Source organism: Festucalex cinctus, chromosome 6 (assembly GCF_051991245.1).
Source record: "Festucalex cinctus isolate MCC-2025b chromosome 6, RoL_Fcin_1.0, whole genome shotgun sequence".
Lineage (NCBI taxonomy): Eukaryota > Metazoa > Chordata > Actinopteri > Syngnathiformes > Syngnathidae > Festucalex > Festucalex cinctus.
In genome coordinates, this window is record NC_135416.1 from 30,400,893 (window position 1) to 30,419,070 (window position 18,178).

At 40.4% G+C, this 18,178-nt stretch overlaps 1 protein-coding gene and 1 long non-coding RNA gene across 5 annotated transcripts in view; one reads left to right on the top strand and one right to left on the bottom strand.

Annotated features, from left to right (window-relative positions):
* kdm2aa (lysine (K)-specific demethylase 2Aa) overlaps positions 1-18,178 on the bottom strand; it is a 568,226-nt gene that overhangs the window by 360,086 nt on the left and 189,962 nt on the right. The window lies entirely within an intron of this gene.
* LOC144020583 (uncharacterized) lies at positions 16,828-17,642 on the top strand. Its single transcript, XR_013283923.1, has 4 exons — positions 16,828-17,223; positions 17,363-17,409; positions 17,497-17,547; positions 17,626-17,642. It is a non-coding gene; the product is annotated as an uncharacterized LOC144020583 (long non-coding RNA).

The window sequence follows — 18,178 nt, forward strand, 5'->3', positions numbered from 1 at the left end:
GACTTAGTTATCACACTTAGAATGAGTGTACATTTTTTGTACAAAATACCGTATGTGGGGTATTTTTTTTTCATGCCTCAAGGGCTAGGTGGCGCTGCATATATAACTGAATGTTGTCATAGAGATAACTTCAGGCCTTGACGATAAACATACATGTCAAGTTTGGGATTTTTTGGAGCATGTCCCGGGGAGTTATCAAGCATATCCTTTTACATTGCGAAACACAAATTTTGATGCCCCGCCCTCATCATATAGTATTTCGAAAAGTCAAAATTTTTCCCCCTGTCGTTGGCTCAGGTCTTGACATGGTCCAGGCCAAGTCTTAACTCAGTCGGATGAAACCTGTAGGAGAAGTGGGCAAAAGTCTGCCCCCTGTGAATATGCAAAAATCGTCAAAAATGGGACATTCAAAAATTCGTAGCTCACTTCCTGTTCATTTTAGCATATGGGTACAAGAGACTTTTTTGTAGGTCTTGGGCTCCCCCATACACCTAAAAATATTCGTCGTTCTTGCTTAAACGTACAACCGGGGCTGCTTCGTTAAAAATTTCGAGGGGGCGCTATTGAGTCATTTTTGTAAAAATAGCACAATCAACAATAAAATATTGCTCATTTTACCAGGCCAGATGTGTGTGCCAAGTTTCAGGAGTTTCTGTGCATGTTTAGACCCTCAAAACTGGCGTTGTTTTCTTGGCGAACAGCGCTTAGCCACGCCTACAGCAATTCGCGAAAACTCACAAACTTCGTGTTGTGACATCATGAAGGCCGAAACCCTCATCTGAGCAATTATGAGGTAGGTCCAGTTAACGTGTTTGGAGAAAAACGTAGAAGAAAATTCGTAAGAAAAAAAATTGCCACTAGGTGGCGCTATCAGTTAGATGAAATATAAGTCAGTAGATGTCTTTAGGGCTGGACTCTCATCAAATGTGTGAAATTTTGAGAAGATAGGATCATCTCGGTCAAGTTAATGCAGCTTTTATTTTCACGAAAAATCTTCAGACTTTGCGTCACCGTAGCGGCCACGCCCTTTGGCGAAAAGTTACAATATTCGGTGTGGGGCATGATCAACATCTTAAGGCTTTTCTGACCAATTTTCAAATGGATCCCTTCAACAAGCTCAGAACAGTAGCTAAAAACGTAAAGTATGACATTTATTGTAACCACTAGGTGGCGCTATATGTATAACTGAATTTTATCATATAGATGTTTTCAGGCCGTGACTATTACGTTGCCTGAGAAGTTTGAGATTTTTTGGAGCTTGAACATGGGAGTTATTAAGCATTTGCTCTTTCTGGACAAATGAAATTTTAAAGGCAATATTTGATGCCCCGCCCCCGTCATATAGTATTTCAAAAAGGCAAGATGTTTTGCCCAGTTGTTCTCTCAGGTCTTGAGATGATAAATGCCAAGTTTGAAGTCAATTGGATGAAAAATGTTTGCAAAGGGGGAAAAAGCATGACCACAGTGAATGTGCCAAAATAGGCCAAAATTGGACATTAAAAAATTCATAGCTCACTTCCTGTACATTTTAGCTACATGGTCCCAATAGACTTTTTTGTGCGTCTCGGGGTGCTACACGTGCCTGCCAATTTTTGTTGCTCTAGCTCAAACGTGCAGGGCTTGGTTTTTATTTTTCTACGCTAGGGGGCGCTATCGAGTCGCATTGTTATGACGACTTAATAATATCAAATTTTTCGCCGGGCCTGAGGAGTGTGCAAAGTTCGGTGAGTTTTCGTGAATGTTTAGGTACCCAAAATCGCGATCGTTTGCGGAGAATAAAGAAGAAGAAGAATAATAATAACTAGAGCTGCGAGCAGCTATAAAGGGCCCTCGCAACCTGGGCCACATTGGGGTACTTGCACGTCGGGGTACTGACATGTTGGGGTACTGTTTTATAGGAAACCGTCAAAATTGTAAATGTTTTTGCCATGCTTTGTGCTTGCAAAGTTTCATGGAAAGGCCAAAAATGATGCACAATTAACAAAATAAAATCAAAATGGTTTGGCACATGGCTATAGAATAATTTTTGTAGGTATTAGACTGATAGGTGTGCCTCCAAATATTCACACATCTAGCTGAATCATATAATCGGAAATACTTCATAAAAATGTCTAGAGGGCGCTATTGAGCCATTTATTACAAATTGCACAACAAATCTCTAAAATATTCATGTTCTTGAGAGGTCTGATCTGTGTGCAAAGTTTTGAGTTTTCGCTCATGTTTAGACTTTCAAAAAAAAAAAGCATTTTTCTTTGCAAACAATGCATCGCTAGAGCAAAGGCGTGACAAACAATTTCAATAACTTTTCATCTTAAATATCTTCAGATGAAACACGCCAAAGAATGAAGACAATCTGATAAGTTTTGTAGAAAATATGAGGCCTATAAAAGGCCCCAAAAAATGGCTACAAATAGCAAAGTAAATCAAAATGGCAGACTTCCTGTTTGGTTTAGCATATGGCTTTAGAAACTCTTTTGTCAGTCTTAGGCTGATAGGTATCCCAATTTTTACAAATCTAGCTGAATCATACATTTCCAAAAGCTTCATAAAAATGTCTATAGGGCGCTATTGAGCCATTTATTGCAAATTGCACAAGAAATCTCTAAAATATTCATGTTTATGACAAGTCTGATGTGTGTGTAAAGTTTCATGAGTTTTCGCTCGTTCAGACAAAAAAAAAAAAAAGAAGCATTTTACTTGGCAAATAATGCATCGCAATGGCAACGGCTTGCGACAAAATAAAAAAAACTTTCGATAACTTTGCATCTTAAACATCTTAAGATGAAACACACCAAGTTGGAAGACAGTCGGATAAATTTCGTAGGAGTTCGTTAAAATGTGACCCCTAAAAAAGGCGTAAATCAAAATGCCGGACTTCCTGTTTGGTTTAGCATATGGTTCTAAGAGACTTTTTTGTACATCGTGGGCTCTTATGTATGCCTCCAAATTATCATAGCGCCAGGTGAAACGTACAACCGGGAATGCTTCGTTAAAGAGGAGTTTTTTAGCTCAAAATGTGATGCCCGGCCCCTGAGGGACTTCCTGTTGGGTTTAGCACAAAGCAGCAAGAGACTTTTTTGTACATCGTGGGCTGTTACATATGTCTACAAATTTTCGTAGCTCTAGCTGCTTCGTACAACTGAGAATTCTTCATTAAGAAGAATTTTTTTCCTTTGCAAACAAGTGCATGCCACGACAACAGCGTGCGGCGAAATAAAAAGCTTTCAATAACTTTTTATCTTCAACATCTTAAGATGAATCACACCAAGTTTGAAGATGATCGGATAAACTCTGTAGGAGGAGTTCGTTAAAATAGGACCCCTATGAAATGGCCAAAAAAATGGCAACACGTTCCAAAGTAAATCAAAATGGCGGACTTCCTGTTTGGTTTAGCATATGGTTCTAAGAGACTTTTTTGTACATCGTGGGCTCTTATGTATGCCTCCAAATTATCATAGCGCTAGGTGAAACGTACAACCGGGAATGCTTCGTTAGAGGAGTTTTTTAGCTCAAAATGTGATGCCCGGCCCCTGAGGGACTTCCTGTTGGGTTTAGCACAAAGCAGCAAGAGACTTTTTTGTACATCGTGGGCTGTTACATCGACAAAATAAAAAAAACTTTCGATAACTTTGCATCTTAAACATCTTAAGATGAAACACACCAAGTTGGAAGACAGTCGGATAAATTTCGTAGGAGTTCGTTAAAATGTGACCCATAAAAAAGGCGCAAATCAAAATGCCGGACTTCCTGTTTGGTTTAGCATATGGTTCTAAGAGACTTTTTTGTACATCGTGGGCTCTTATGTATGCCTGCAAATTATCATAGCGCTAGGTGAAACGTACAACCGAGAATGCTTCGTTAAAGAGGAGTTTTTTTAGCTCAAAATGTGATGCCCGGCCCCTGGGGGACTTCCTGTTGGGTTTAGCACATGGCACCAAGAGACATTTTTGTACATCCTGGGCTGTTACATATGTCTACAATTTTTCGTCGCTCTAGCTGCTTCGTACAACTGGGAATGCTTCATTAAGAAGGATTTTTTTCCTTTGCAAAAAGTGCATGCCACGATAACAGCGTGTGACGAAATAAAAAACTTTCAATAACTTTTCATTTTCAACATCTTAAGATGAATCACACCAAGTTTGAAGATGATCGGATAAACTCTGTAGGAGGAGTTTGTTAAAATATGACCCCTATGAAATGCCAAAAAAAAATGGCAACACATTCCAAAGTAAATCAAAATGGCGGACGTCCTGTTAGGTTTAGCATATGGTTCAAAAAGAGTTTTTTGTACCTCGAGGGCTGTTATATACCTCTACAAATTTTGGTAACTCTAGGTGAAACGTACAGCTGGGTATGCTTTGTTAAAGAGGAGTTTTTTTTAGCTCAAAATGTGATGCCCGGCCCCTGGGGGACTTCCTGTTGGGTTTAGCACAGGGCACCAAGAGACTTTTTTGTACATCTTGGGCTGTTACATATGTCTACAAATTTTCGTAGCTCTCGCTGCTTCGTACAACTGGCAATGCTTCTTTAAGGATATTTTTTTTCCTTTGCAAACAGTGCATGCCATGACAACAGCGTGCGACGAAATACAAAGCTTTCAATAACTTTTCATCTTCAACATCTTAAGATGAATCACACCAAGTTTGAAGATGATCGGATAAACACTGTAGGAGGAGTTCGTTAAAATAAGGCCCCAATGAAATGGCCAAAAAAATGGCAACACGTTCCAAAATAAATCAAAATGGTGGACTTCCTGTTAGGTTTAGCATATGGTTCAAAAAGAGTTTTTTGTAGGTCATAGTCTGTTACATATGTGTACCAATTTTTGTAGCTCTAGATTAAACGTACAACCGGCAATGCCTCGTGAAGTAAGAATTTTTAAACTCTAAATTTGATGCGCCGCCGCCGTCATATAGTATATCAAAAACTTTTCATTTTTCACAATGATGTTGTCCCAGGTGTTGAGATGGTACATCCCAAGTTTGAAGTCAATCGGGTTAACCGTGTAGGAGAAGCGGGCAAAAGTATGACCCCTGTAAATGTGCAAAAATTGGCAAAAATTGGACATTTAAATACTCATACCTCACTTTCTGTCTATTTTAGGGAACACACTTCAAAGAGGTTTTTGTTCATTGGGATGTGCTACAGGTGCCACACAATTTTCATAGCCGTCGGACAATCGTAGCGGGACAGGGATCCGTTTAACCTATGTAGGGGGCGCTAAGGAGCCATTTTTCTGTTATCAAGTATGGCGACTTTAAAATATCAAATTTTTCGCCAGGCCTGATGTGCGTGTAAAGTTTGGTGAGTTTTCGGTCACGTTTAGTGTCTCAAAAATGTGATCGTTTGCGGAGAATAATAATAATAATAATAATAATAATAATAATAATAATAAGAATTCCTACAAAAACAATAGGGCCTCGCAGCGGCACCGCCGCCGCCGCTGCTCGGGCCCTAACTAGAGCTGCGAGCAGCTATAAAGGGCCCTCGCAGCCCGGGCCACATTGGGGTCCTTGCACGTTGGGGTACTTGCCCGTTGGGGTACTGGCACGTTGGGGTACTGGCATATTGGAAGCAAAATTTCTTTGAAAATGGCATAATAAACGTTTACATGTAGAATATTTTTTTGCCAGTGTGTGTGTCAAGCTCAACGGGTTTTGGTGATTGTTAAGACCTGAAAAAATCAGCGTCCTTTTTTATTTTTAGGCAATGAGTTGCCCTGATTGGTATTTTTTTGTAAAAGTGTATATACACATCATCGCTCGTTGTACTCATTGCACAATGTTACTTTTATTGTCCAAAGGGGCAATCAAAAATGAATAAAACAAAATGGAAACGTACATACGTTTGGATCGGTGTGAAGCCAGTGAACAATTTGAGTGGTGGAAACTAAAAGAAGATTCATAAATGACTTAGTTATCACACTTAGAATGATTGTACATTTTTTGTACAAAATACCGTATGTGGGGTATTTTTTGTTTATTTTTATATAAGCCTCAAGGGCTAGGTGGCGCTGTATTTATAACTGAATGTTGTCATAGAGATACCTTCAGGCCTTGATTATAAGCATACATGTCAAGTGTGGGATTTTTTTTGGAGCATGTACCGTGGAGTTATTAAGCATATCCTTCATTCACGATATTGCTTTTAATGTCCACAGAGGCTATCAAAAATAAATAAAAATATATATATGTTTGGATAAGTCTGATGCCAGTGAACATTTTGAGTGGTGGAAACTAAAAGAAGATTCATAAATGACTTAGTTATCACACTTAGAATGATTGTACATTTTTTGTACAAAATACCGTATGTGGGGTATTTTTTGTTTATTTTTATATAAGCCTCAAGGGCTAGGTGGCGCTGTATTTATAACTGAATGTTGTCATAGAGATACCTTCAGGCCTTGATTATAAGCATACATGTCAAGTGTGGGATTTTTTTTGGAGCATGTACCGTGGAGTTATTAAGCATATCCTTCATTCACGATATTGCTTTTAATGTCCACAGAGGCTATCAAAAATAAATAAAAATATATATATGTTTGGATAAGTCTGATGCCAGTGAACATTTTGAGTGGTGGAAACTAAAAGAATATTCATAAATGACTTAGTTATCACACTCAGAATGAGTTTACATTTTTTGTACAAAATACCGTATGTGGGGTATTTTTTTTTTATGCCTCAAGGGCTAGGTGGCGCTGCATATATAACTGAATGTTGTCATAAAGATAACTTCAGGCCTTGACGATAAACATACATGTCAAGTTTGGGATTTTTTGGAGCATGTACCGGGGAGTTATTAAGCATATCCTTTTTCAGTGCGAAACACAAATTTTGATGCCCCGCCTTCATCATATAGTATTTCGAAAGGTCAAGATTTTTCCCCCTGTCGTTGGCTCAGGACTTGACATGGTCCAGGTCAAGTCTTAACTCAGTCAGATGAAACGTGTAGGAGAAGTGGGCAAAAGTCTGCCCCCTGTGAATGTGCAAAAATTGTCAAAAATGGGACATTCAAAAATTCGTAGCTCACTTCCTGTTCATTTTAGCATATGGGTACAAGAGACTTTTTTGTAGGTCTTGGGCTCCCTCATACACCTAAAAATATTCGTCGTTCTTGCTTAAACGTACAACTGGGGCTGTTTCGTTAAAGATTTCTAGGGGGCACTATTGAGTCATTTTTGTAAAAATAGCACAATCGCCGATAAGAAATTGCTCATTTTGCCAGGCCAGCTGTGTGTGCCAAGTTTCGTGTGTTTCTGTGCCAGTTTAGGCCCTCAAAATTGGCGTTGTTTTCTTGGCGAACAGCGCTTAGCCACGCCCACAGCGACTCGCGAAAACTCACAAACTTCGTGTTGTGACAGCATGAAGGCCGACACCCTCATCTGAGCAAATATGAGGTAGGTCCAGTTAACATGGTTGGAGAAAAACATTGAAGAAAAATCGTAAGAAAAAAAATTGCCAGTAGGTGGCGCTATCAGTAAGATGAAATATAAGTTTGTAGATGTCTTTAGGGCTGGACTCTCATCAATTGTGTACAATTTTGAGAAGATAGCATCATCTCGGTCAAGTTAATGCAGCTTTTGTTGTCACGAGAAATCTTCAGATTTTGCGGCACCGTAGCGGCCACGCCCTTTGGCGAAAAGTTACAATATTCGGTGTGGGGCATGATCAACATCTGAAGGCTTTTCTGACCAATTTTCAACTGGATCCCTTCAACGAGCTCAGCACAGTAGCTAAAAACGTAAAGTATGACAATTATTGTTACCACTAGGTGGCGCTACATGGATAACTGAATTTTATCATATAGATGTTTTCAGGCCGTGACTATTAAGTTGCCTGATAAGTTTGAGATTTTTTGGAGCTTGAACATGGGAGTTATTAAGCATTTGCTCTTTCTGGACAAATTAAATTTTAAAGGCAATATTTGATGCCCCACCCCCGTCATATAGTATTTCGAAAAGGCAAGATTTTTTCCCCAGTTGTTCTCTCAGGTCTTGAGATGATAAATGCCAAGTTTGAAGTCAATTGGATGAAAAATGTTTGCAAAGGGGGAAAAAGCATGACCACAGTGAATGTGCAAAAATAGGCCAAAATTGGACATTAAAAAATTCATAGCTCACTTCCTGTACATTTTAGCTACATGGTCCCAATAGACTTTTTTGTGCGTCTCGGGGTGCTACACGTGCCTGCCAATTTTCGTTGCTCTAGCTCAAACATGCCGGGCTTGGTTTTTATTTTTCTATGCTAGGGGGCGCTATAGAGTCGCGTTGTTATGACGACTTCATAATATCAAATTTTTCGCCGGGCCTGAGGAGTGTGCAAAGTTTGGTGAGTTTTCGTAAATGTTTAGGTACCCAAAATCGTGATCGTTTACGGAGAAGAAGAAGAATAATAATAATAATAATAACTAGAGCTGCGAGCAGCTATAAAGGGCCCTCGCAGCCCGGGCCACGTTGGGGTACTTGCACGTTGGGGAACTTGCACATTGGGGTACTGGCACATTGGAAGCAGAATTTCTTTGAAAATGGCATGATAAACATGTGGACTTTTTTTTTTTTTTTTTTGCCAGGTGTGATGAGTGTGTCAAGCTCAATGGGTTTTGGTGATTGTTAAGATCTGCAAAAATCAGCGTCTTTTTTTAATTTTTAGGCAATGAGTTGCTCTGATTGGTATTTTTCGTAAAAGTATATATACACACATCATCGCTCGTACTCATTGCACAATGTCATAGAGGCGATAAAAAAAAAAAATAAAACTAAATAAAAAATACGTATGTTTGGATCAGTCTGATACCAGTGAACATATTGAGTGGTGGAAAGGAAAAGAATATTCATAAATGACTTAGTTATCACACTTACAATGAGTTTACAATTTTTGCAAAAATACCGTAAGTGAGGCATTTTTTTTTATGCCTCAAGGACTAGGTGGCGCTGTATTTATAACTGAATTTTGTCATAGAGATACCTTCAGGCCTTGACTCTAAATATACATTTCAAATATGGGATTTTTTGGAGCATGTACCTGGGAGTTATTAAGCATAGCCTTCATTCACGATATTGCTTTTAATGTCCATAGAGGCTATCAAAAATACATAAAACTAAATAACAAAAATATGTATGTTTGGTTAGGTCTGATGCCAGTGAATATTTTGAGTGGTGGAAGGTAAAAGAATATTCCTAAATGACTTAGTTATCACACTTAGAATGAGTTTACATTTTTTGTACAAAATACCGTATGTGGGGTATTTTTTTTGTTTTGCCTCAAGGGCTAGGTGGCGCTGCATATATAACTGAATGTTGTCATAGAGATACCTTCAGGCCTTGACTATGAGCATACATGTCAAGTTTGGGATTTTTTGGAGGATGTTCTGGGAAGTTATTAAGCATATCCTTTTTCAGTTCGAAACACAAAGTTTGATGCCCCGCCTTCATCATATAGTATTTCGAAAAGTCAAAATTTTCCCCCCTGTCGTTGGCTCAGGTCTTGACATGGTCCAGGTCAAGTCTGAAGTCAGTCGGATGAAACGTGTAGGAGAAGTGGGCAAAAGTATGCCCCCTGTAAATGTGCAAATATCGTCAAAAATGGGACATTCAGAAATTCGTAGCTCACTTCCTGTTCATTTTAGCATGTAGACCCAAGAGACTTTTTTGTAGGTCTTGGGCTCCCTCATACACCTAAAAATATTCGTCGTTCTTGCTTAAACGTACAACCGGGGCTGCTTCGTTAAAAATTTCTAGGGGGCGCTATTGAGTCATTTTTGTAAAAATAGCACAATCAACAATAAAATATTGCTCATTTTACCAGGCCAGATGTGTGTGCCAAGTTTCATGAGTTTCTGTGCATGTTTAGACCCTCAAAACTGGCGTTGTTTTCTTGGCGAACAGCGCTTAGCCACGCCCACAGCAATTCGCGAAAACTCACAAACTTCGTGTTGTGACATCATGAAGGCCGAAACCCTCAACATTTGTCACACTTAGAATGAGTGTACATTTTTTGTACAAAATACCGTATGTGGGGTATTATTTTTTTTATGCCTCAAGGGCTAGGTGGCGCTGCATATATAACTGAATGTTGTCATAGAGATACTTTCAGGCCTTGATGATAAACATACATGTCAAGTTTGGGATTTTTTGGAGCATGTACCGGGGAGTTATTAAGCATATCCTTTTTCAGTGCGAAACACAAATTTTGATGCCCCGCCTTCATCATATAGTATTTCGAAAAGTCAAGATTTTTCCCCCTGTCGTTGGCTCAGGTCTTGACATGGTCCAGGTCAAGTCTGAAGTCAGTCGGATGAAACGTGTAGGAGAAGTGGGCAAAAGTATGCCCCCTGTAAATGTGCAAAAATCGTCAAAAATGGGACATTCAAAAATTCGTAGCTCACTTCCTGTTCATTTTAGCATATGGGTCCAAGTGACTTTTTTGTAGGTCTTGGGCTTCCTAATACACCTAAAAAATTTTGTAGCTCTTGCTTAAACGTACAACTGGGGCTGTTTCGTTAAAGATTTCTAGGGGGCGCTATTGAGTCATTTTTGTAAAAATAGCACAATCGACGATAAAAAATTGCTCATTTTGCCAGGCCAGCTGTGTGTGCCATGTTTCGTGTGTTTCTGTGGCAGTTTAGGCCCTCAAAATTGGCGTTGTTTTCTTGGCGAACAGCGCTTAGCCACGCCCACAGCGATTCGCGAAAACTCACAAACTTCATGTTGTGACAGCATGAAGGCCGACACCCTCATCTGAGCAAATATGAGGTAGGTCCAGTTAACATGGTTGGAGAAAAACATTGAAGAAAAATCGTGAGAAAAAAAATTGCCAGTAGGTGGCGCTATCAGTAAGATGAAATATAAGTTTGTAGATGTCTTTAGGGCTGGACTCTCATCAATTGTGTAAAATTTTGAGAAGATAGCATCATCTCGGTCAAGTTAATGCAGCTTTTGTTGTCACGAGAAATCTTCAGACTTTGCGGCACCGTAGCGGCCACGCCCTTTGGCGAAAAGTTACAATATTCGGTGTGGGGCATGATCAACATCTTAAGGCTTTTCTGACCAATTTTCAACTGGATCCCTTCAACGAGCTCAGCACAGTAGCTAAAAACGTAAAGTATGACAATTATTGTAACCACTAGGTGGCGCTATATGTATAACTGAATTTTATCATATAGATGTTTTCAGGCCGTGACTATTACGTTGCCTGAGAAGTTTGAGATTTTTTGGAGCTTGAACATGGGAGTTATTAAGCATTTGCTCTTTCTGGACAAATGAAATTTTAAAGGCAATATTTGATGCCCCGCCCCCGTCATATAGTATTTCGAAAAGGCAAGATTTTTTCCCCAGTGGTTCTCTCAGGTCTTGAGATGATAAATGCCAAGTTTGAAGTCAATTGGATGAAAAATGTTTGCAAAGGGGTCAAAAGCATGACCACAGTGAATGTGCCAAAATAGGCCAAAATTGGACATTAAAAAATTCATAGCTCACTTCCTGTACATTTTAGCTACATGGTCCCAATAGACTTTTTTGTGCGTCTCGGGGTGCTACACGTGCCTGCCAATTTTCGTTGCTCTAGTTCAAACATGCCGGGCTTGGTTTTTATTTTTCTATGCTAGGGGGCGCTATAGAGTCGCGTTGTTATGATGACTTCATAATATCAAATTTTTCGCCGGGCCTGAGGAGTGTGCAAAGTTTGGTGAGTTTTCGGAAATGTTTAGGTACCCAAAATCGTGATCGTTTACGGAGAAGAAGAAGAAGAAGAAGAATAATAATAATAATAATAATAATAATAATCCGATCGAAAAACAATAGGGACCTCGCAGCGGTAGCTGCTCGGGCCCTAATAATAATAATCCGATCGAAAAACAATAGGGACCTCGCAGCGGTAGCTGCTCGGGCCCTAATAATAATAATAATAATAATAATTTTTACAAAAACAATAGGGACCTCGCAGCGGTAGCTGCTCGGGCCCTAATAATAATAATAATAATAATAATAATAATTTTTACAAAAACAATAGGGACCTCGCAGCGGTCGCTGCTCGGGCCCTAATAATAATAATCCGATCGAAAAACAATAGGGACCTCGCAGCGGTAGCTGCTCGGGCCCTAATAATAATAATAATAATAATTTTTACAAAAACAATAGGGACCTCGCAGCGGTCGCTGCTCGGGCCCTAATAATAATAATAATAATAATAATAATAATAATTTTTACAAAAACAATAGGGACCTCGCAGCGGTCGCTGCTCGGGCCCTAATAATAATAATAATAATTTTTACAAAAACAATAGGGACCTCGCAGCGGTCGCTGCTCGGGCCCTAATTCCTTCAAAAACAATAGGGACCTCGCAGCGGTCGCTGCTCGGGCCCTAATAATAAGAATTCCTTCAGGAACAATAGGGACCTCGCAGCGGTCGCTGCTCGGGCCCTAATAAAAATAATTTTTACAAAAACAATAGGGACCTCGCAGCGGTCGCTGCTCGGGCCCTTATAATTTTTACAAAAACAAGAGGGACCTCGCAGTGGTCGCTGCTCGGGCCCTAATGAAGAATAAGAAGAATTACTTCAAAAACAATAGGGCCTCGCGGCGGCACCGCCGCCGGTGCCGCCGCTGCTTGGGCCCTGATAATTTGATCGAAAAACAATACGGACCTCGCAGCAGTCGCTGCTACAAAATTAGTCTATAACTGTCAATAACGACTAATAAATATTTAAACTGATACATTTTTCAGTCATATCGCCCAGCCCTTTGTTGCGGTCTCTTTACATAATTGATTCAATATATTAAAATATAGAAGACATTTTTGTTGTTTTTTAACACATTTGTAGATACTGTAAAAATTTGTGTTTTATGATTAATGTATACAAGCATCAAATGTCACTATAAGTTTTGAATATTGAAATCAATCGTATCGAATCGAAAATTGTATTGTTCCGAAACTTAATCGAACCGTATCGAACCGTTCTGTTCTGAAAGAATCGTTTTTCAATCGAATCGCAACCTGTGTATTGAGATACATATCGAATCGACCTCATGTCAGAGATTCCCACCCCTACAAAATAACCCTCGATGGTGAATTGCTGGTAACAAACAAGGCTCGCATTGCAAAGTCCTCCTGGTCGCGAAAGAAGAGCTTATTCTGTCCCCTCGGCATGAAAAGGAAAAAAAAAAAATCCCCGCGGCGTGACAAAATAACACTCGGTGATCAGTTGCGGGTCATGGCAAAAAGAACAACAAACCACCACCCACCATCGCCTGTTTTAACACTCGTATCATACCACACTGAAAAGAAAGGAAGGGCTTGTCGAAGTGGCCAACACCGTGTGTGTGCGTGCGTGCGCGCCGCAGTTGAGACTAACTTGAAAACTATTATTTTACAGGAAATATTAGGAACAATGGGTATTTATATCCAGATTATACACTCAATTCAACACGTTCAACATTTGCGGCCTCAAAATAAATAAACAAATAATAATAATAATAATAAAATAATAATAATAATAATAATAAGTCGATTAGTCAAAAATATGAGAAGTCGATTTGCAAAAAAGTCGTTAGTGACAGCCCTACACCCGGCATGCTGACGTCCCCCACTCGCGGGAGCCTAGCCGGTCTGGAGCTCGACGGAAGCGAGTGGCGGCAAGTTGGTGCCGCGGCCCCGGTGGCAGCTCAGCTGAGAGACCGACCGCCCAACCCGCGGGTGCCACTGCTTCTTCCTCGGTCCACAACGCAGCATTCACTCAACCGGGTCGAGGCCGGGCCGCCGCCGGTGGAGGGACGCCAACATTTCCGGGTTTGGGAATGAGCGATACTTTGGTGCCTCCCGCCAAACAAATACATACAGTTTATAAAGGAGGAGGAAAGCCTACGCACCCGGCGGAAACTGGAAATGTCTGCTTCTCCGGAATCAGCGCACGGCTGGGACGGAGGTGTCGGCGACCCCCGGTATATAAACATTGTAATTTGGATGTACAGTAGGCTACTACTCTTGACTATATTTACAATCGCGAAAGCTTGTGGCCAAAATGTAGCGAGCATTACTGTCACTTCGGGTGCAGTCAAACGATTAATTTGAACACAATTATTCTCTTTGTTCACATCATGTCCCCTTCCAACTGTTTTTTTTTTGTTTTTTTTTTACTATATTGAGTGCAAAGTGGGTTAGGGTTAGGGGTTAGCCCCGGGTTGGAACTTCAAACTTATTGCGTGGCGTGTGGCAGCCTTTATGTTCTGGAAAAACTGCACAAAAAACGAAAACATCAATTATTAATTTATATATTTACTGTTTAACTTTGTTCTTGTCTTATTCATTGCATAGACCCTTGCTTTACACTTTTTGTGTAATATTAAATTATCTGGATTAGTTGTACTTAAGGTAAATAAAACTTAGAAAATAAAAGGTAAGTAAAATGTTATACATTTATTTTTTTACTATTCCTCTCTGGCTCATTTTTGTTATTTGTCAAAGTTTATATATTTAAAAGTAATTGTTAAATTGATTATAAAAAAAAATTCTGTTACATAATGATGAACATTTATTACATCCAAATAAATAAATAAAATTGTAAAAAAAAATAAAAAAGAAAAAGAAAAAAATTTAAACAAAAACAAGAGCACAAATGTAACGAAAATTGGTACCGTTGAGTACCGGTATTGATTCCCAGGTATCGAGTATCGGAACAGTATCGGTTCAAATGTGAAAGGTACCCATCCCTACCATCTTGTGGGAGTAGTCTGCAAACCACCATCATTACTTCCAGTTCGTCGCGTTTGTCTTCCATGGTGTGTCTCATCTTACAGCGGTTTTGATTAGATCATGTATAATCATGCGAGAGGTCTTTCATGGCGGACTGGAATCTTGACCAGTGTTGAGATGATAATCTTTATGTTTGTGAGGGAGCTGTGATGAGATTAGCTGCGCACCTTACACACAATACGACCAAAGCTGTTAAATGCCCGATTTTTTATCTTTGTGTGTGGCATCTGACAAAGATAAAAAAATCTTTTAAGATTTGAAAAATCCTTATATGTGAAACCAGGCTTTACATATAAAATATGACATGGCTTGGCGCCTTCCTATCTCGTCGATCTAATAGCACCGTACGTTCCGACAAGAAACCTTCGTTCGCAACATGCTGGTCTTTTGGTGATTCCAAGAGCTAAAAAGAAGTCCGCGGGTTCAAGAGCGTTTCCGATCCGGGCTCCAGTACTCTGGAACACCCTACCCTCGGAGATCAGAGCTGCTACCTCTGTAGAAACGTTTAAATCGCGTCTTAAGACACATTTTTATACTCTTGAATTTGGGTGAATGTTGTGGGCCTGTTGGCTGCCGCTGCTTTCTTTCCCTCCCTTCTCCGCGGCTTGTAGAGGGAGTTAGGTGTCAGTGACCGTTTGGATGCCGTTTTATGGGTTCTGCGCTGGTTGGTCGGGATGAGATCCAGGGCGGACCATTACCTTGAAGTTGCTGCCATGGAGATAGCTGCCCTGATCCACCGGGCTGGATTTGGATGATGACCCACTTCCTTGACGATGTCATCTTGCAGCGCTTCAACTTCCTCAATGGACTTTTGCACTATTCTTGTTACTAATGTTTAGTATCATAATCTATGTAAATTGTTGCCCATTCGGCATCCATTGCAGCCTGGTCATCCTGGAAGGGGGATTAGCACTAGGGGTGGGAGAAAAAAATCGATATCGCAATATATTGCTGCGCTTTTGCAATAAATTATCGATACATGACTGTAGATATCGATGTAATGTGTCCAGTTGTGCAGTGTTATGTTATAAATGTTTATGCACTTTAATTTGTCTCACTTTAGTTTTGGCATTGAATAAATGCACAGACATGTTCCTTTTTATGGGCATTTATTGGCTTTTTCAGTCACATATCGTGATATATTGCTATTTTTTTTTAACAATACAGTAAAACCTCCGCTGATGAACGCTTAAGCTCACGAACTTTTCGCCTCAAGAACATTAAATTCGCGAGCATATAGTCTCTGCTGACGAACTAGTTTTCGGCGGACGAACCAAACCACGCGGTCGAACAGCCACGGTGGCGGCCACGGAAAGCTGACGCACGCTAACGGCTTCCCAGTTCGTCACCCCCTTTCTTTGAGTGCGGACGTGGTTTGTGTTTGATAGACATTTTGGACCAAATTGAGTGTACTTTTGCTATTATGGGACCGAAAATGACCCCACCACAGGCTAGTGTTAAGCCTAATGCTGCGTTCTCACCAAAAGGGAGGGACGGCAATTTGGTGGCTCGTTTGCATTGTAGTCAATGGAGTTCGCGCCACTAAAAAAAGCGAAAGTGCTCTCACGTACCTAAAAAAAGGAGAAAATAGTGCCAAGGCTGTTTAGTCCCAGGAAAGAAGTGAAATTAGTTGGCGGTGGTCACTTTTTGTTGACTCGCTAAAGTGCTCCACTTCCTTGTTCACCAAGGGACACGCCTCCTCCGCTCCGGTGAGCACGAAAGCGCGAATGAACGGCAACCGTTCCATAAACACTACGCGGTGAAACGCTCACGAATGAATTAAGTCTGCTACCATCCTTAAGAACTACCATCACAAAGGTAAATAAAACGACTTTATTATACAGTACAGTTTATTTCTTTAACTCTTTGACCGCCAAAAACGTTTAAAAACGTTCAGTATAATCCTAGGATAGGCCGCCATAAACATCTATTGACGTCTACTATGTTTTTTTATGGAAACGGGTGGAGGGAAGCCTTGGGCAGCTGTGCTCCAAGTATCAAGCCGATCGGGTTACTATAATGAGTATTCCTGGCCACTAGATGGCTGTGATGAGTCTTTTGGACAAGATCGGAAGGGAGACAACAGTAGAAGAAGAGAGGCTGAGCTTGAGTGTTGAGGGGGAGAGAATGGCTAACTTGGCTAAGGGAGTCAAAAAGGCTACAGATGGCAATCAGCTCACACTTGATCCTTATTTTCAAAGCTCAAAAGCATCGACCAGTGCTCAAGAGCACAGTGATGACGGGGATAAGTCATAGTTGAAGCGGTGATGCGGCCGTTTCGACCACGTCCTAAGGCCCCACCGGCTAGCGATGCTAATAACGTCCTAATCTCCCACTGGCTAGCGATGCTAACACCGGAGAAAAGTGGTGCACAACGGAGCACGTCTGCACAGATGACGTTTCATCGGACGATGACGACTAATTTGGGTCCGATGCAAGACAGTCTTGGACAGTCTTTCTTCTTCCAAAGAACGTGAAGGTAAGCGCTAACATGCTAAGAGATTGCGAGTAAGATTACTTTTCTAATTTTTCGGGCGATCTGCTAGCAGCGTGTGTAAATGTGCTGATATACACTAGAACATCTATTACCGATACAAACGTGAATGTATATTTTATAGATCGTGCTCACAGCATCGTCCGACCGCTGGTTCTACGACAAAGAAAGGTAAAAAAAAACAAAACGTTTTCAATACACCGCAACAATAAAAGGAAAGTATTTCGATAGTATTGTAATTGTATAGTTTTTTTTCAGCTCCTACTCATAGGGCCCAAAGTGACCCTTCTCACAGTGAGCAGAACAAAGGTAAAAAGAAAAAAAAAAAAAAGATTCTCCACAGCACTAATAAAATATTTGATGGTAAACGTCTTCTATAATTTACAGAATGTGCATCAACCAATACATCCAAGAAAAAAAGGTAAACATGCACACACACACACACACACAGTTTGACAGTTTTTTTTTTTTTTTTAATTTTAATTTTTTTTATTTTACTTTCCCTTTTGTGGTTTGATCAGGGGGATGCTATTTGTCAACTGTGGGCATGTGAAGCCCTTTAAGACTGTGATTAAAGGCTATATAAATGAACTTGACTTGGCTCTGGGTGGAGCCGTCGGTGCCAGTTGGTGTCGGTTTGCTTCCCCGCCTGGGCGACCATGTAAGTTTGCGTGCGTTTGTGTGAGTGAGTATAAAAAAAATAAAATAAAATAAAAAAAATCTTTGCTTTCTGCAGCAGACAATGTGCGCGAGTAAGCCACGTAGCGTTTGGCCAAAGTAGCAAACAGGCAGTGATGTGTGACCTGCCTGCACGACTATTGGGAGTCCTGTACGCCTTCTGATGACGTCATATACCGCAGCGTGACGTAATCAGCAACGACCCCAAAGCAATGAGCAGAAGCAGACGGGAGCCACTCAAGGGAGAGGATGTGTATTTATT